Here is a 3006-nt window from a genome sequence, read left to right as displayed (position 1 = left end):
TTTTGGACTGAAGCACTGCAACACCCGCTGAGTGCTATGATAGAGCTTGGAATAGCCAGGATAATTTTTAATATAACTCCGACTGGATTCGTCTGAAAGAAGAAAGTCATATACACCTAGGATGCCTCGGGGGTGAGTAAAACACAGCCTAATTTTCATTTTTGGGTGAACTAACCCTTTAAGAAAAACAATCTCTCAACTAACACTATAAACTACACTATGTCAGTTGGTGATAATATCAGAAATATTAAAGATTAAAATTAACAACCGAGTCCAAACTTCAAAGCGAAGACTTTGTTTGATACCAAAAGTGAAGCACAAAGCTTATTATGACTACTGCACACAAAAGATCAATCTTGGGTTTTAAGAATCGATATCAGTTTATTAAAACAAAGACAGATCAAAAAAGAGAAATCGATACTGTCAACCCAGCCCTAATATTATTTACTCCTACTAAAACATTTTAATACATGAAAAATGTCACACAGGGACATCCTTTAAAATTTTGGAGTGATGAAGCAAACAAATCTGTGAATTAGAGCTTTGAATCGATTCGGTTTGAATCGACGGACAGTTTGAATGATTGACAGAAATGAATCACTTGCCAGCTCATTTTACAAAACCACATTTTTACATGGGATGCAATTAAAACATCTCAACTCTTTTTCACAGACTGAACTCTGAAAACAAAGGAGAATAGGCAATTCAGATTGTAGATATCTAGCTTACTTGCTACCAAGTGCCTCTTAGCATCTTAAATGACACTAACCTTGCAAATTTGACCAAATATGGTGACTGCAACCAGCTCGTTTCTGTGCACAAATGCATCAGACGGTCAATAACCAGACTGTGGCCCTGCAATCTGAGGCTGAGACGAGAAACTGTCACTGGAACCTCTGTGATGTTCATCAGCTCGAGCTCACATCTACAAAACATGCCATATAATAATAATATCTGAACAGCTGTGGTCTTCACGTGCCAGAGGGACACCAGTCACATCTGCATGCATCTAATCGGCTGTCAGATAACCAGCGGACAACTGTGATTTTCTGCTCGTTGTGCACGACTCTTATCTCTTCACGAGTGGCTTCTCTCATAACAGAGGTCATTTCCTTTTATAATCTTGCTCCTTTAAAAACAGGCTGATCATCTGTCATGCAGTGACTGGAAGGAAGGGGAACCGTGACTGATGCGTGTGTGCAACTCGCATTACACAACTTAAGACACTTACTACTGCATGCACAAACACTCAAGAACGCATAAGGCTAACAAACATCCATGCATCCACACACTTTGACTACAAATAAGCTCTCAAACAATACATGCATGTATACACAAACTCTAAATACAAATAACACTGCGTGCATGAATATTTACACTCAAGCATGTTACACAGAAAACAATGCACACACACATCAAGCACTCAAACCCATGCACTTTTGTGCGTGTACACAAGCACACAAACAAACACTATGCATAAACAAATATAAGCATGCATGCATGCATAAATACAGACAAAAAAGAATTTAAACACACACATACTCGTACAAACCCATGCACATACGTACACACACTCAGAAACACACACATATGTACATGCAACCGCACGCACACTTGAGCAATGACAGCTCGAGCACAACTGCCTTGTCAACTGCTTAAAACAGCAAGAGCAGAGTCTGTCCTTCACCAACCCTTCTCATCTAACATGTCCAAATCTGTTCTCCCTCATATGAAGTTTGCAAAGACACACATGAATGAGTTTAATAATCAGAGATGCTTTATAAGCTCAGTTTGTTTAATGGTCACATGAGATGAACCGCCACGCCATCGGCGAATGTACACGAGACTCATGTAGAGCTCGTATAAAGGATTTTTTTAAACATATACTCACTTATCATGCTATATGCACGGCTTTTCCCCCGCTCGTCTCGGTTAGTCCATTAACGAGCTGAAATAACTGAACACACGCGAGTCCTTCAACAGTACTTTCACACACTTCAGTCTAACATGGAGCGAGTTAGGATTTCTGATTGACAGCGGCACGGACCAGTGGCGGAGGAGGATATAAAACCCACAGCCGCGTCCACAAATAGCAGCCAATCAAATGGCCCCGTAGGCGGGACTTCACGGTTTCCACTAGCGAGGTAGACTGTGTCTGTTGTAACTACTGTTAAATGTATTCAGTAATGTGTCATGCGTAATTCATGACGGGATTGTGTGCTAAATTAGATTATATAAGTACATACATTTAATTTTGAAATATTTGAAAAACTAAAAATGCATAGCCTACCTATAAGTCAAATGACGGTTGAAAATGTATACAAATAATTAAAAAAATAGCATTGCAGCTCCTTACAAATAATACTATGGTCAGGGGTGTAGCGTATGCAGGGTATGCACGTGATCGGAACCTCGGAGCGGGTTCGTGAATCATCTGATTCAGATCTGGACTTCGGAGCGTGAATCATTAGATTCAGAGTGGGTTAGCAAATCGAGCATTTCACAGATCATTTGATTCAGATCGGGACTTCCGAGCGAATATTTGTGAATCATTCAGATTGGGGTTTCGGAGCGGGTTCACGAATCATTCAGATCGGGGTTTCGAAGTGGGTTCACGAATCATTCAGATCGGGGCTTCGAAGTGGGTTCACGAATCATTCAGATCGGGGTTTCGGAGCGCATATCGCGAATTATATGATTAAGATCGGAACTTCAAAGCGTGTTGCGAATCATTTGATTTAGATCGGAACTTCGGAGCGAATATTTGTGAATCATTCAGATCGGGGTTTCGGAGCGGGTTCACGAATCATTCAGATCGGGGTTTCGGAGCGCATATCGCGAATTATATGATTAAGATCGGAACTTCAAAGCGTGTTGCGAATCATTTGATTTAGATCGGAACTTCGGAGCGAATATTTGTGAATCATTCAGATCGGGGTTTCGGAGCGGGTTCACGAATCATTCAGATCGGGGTTTCGCAGCGGATTCACGAATCATTCAGATCGG

General features: G+C 41.0%; 1 long non-coding RNA gene across 1 annotated transcript in view; it reads right to left on the bottom strand.

Moving 5' to 3' along the window:
• LOC107755957 (uncharacterized) overlaps positions 1-2023 on the bottom strand; it is a 25947-nt gene extending 23924 nt beyond the window's left edge. Inside the window, exon 1 of the long non-coding RNA XR_001641762.1 lies at positions 1892-2023. This is a non-coding gene — a long non-coding RNA (uncharacterized LOC107755957). The remainder of the gene's footprint in view (positions 1-1891) is intronic.
• Positions 2024-3006: the final 983 nt, after the last annotated feature.

The sequence above is a fragment of the Sinocyclocheilus rhinocerous genome, unplaced genomic scaffold (genome assembly GCF_001515625.1).
Source record: "Sinocyclocheilus rhinocerous isolate Xijiao unplaced genomic scaffold, SAMN03320098_v1.1 scaffold1463, whole genome shotgun sequence".
Taxonomy (NCBI): domain Eukaryota; kingdom Metazoa; phylum Chordata; class Actinopteri; order Cypriniformes; family Cyprinidae; genus Sinocyclocheilus; species Sinocyclocheilus rhinocerous.
Note: the sequence above shows the minus strand (reverse complement) of the source record. Positions and strands in the feature narration are given on the sequence as shown.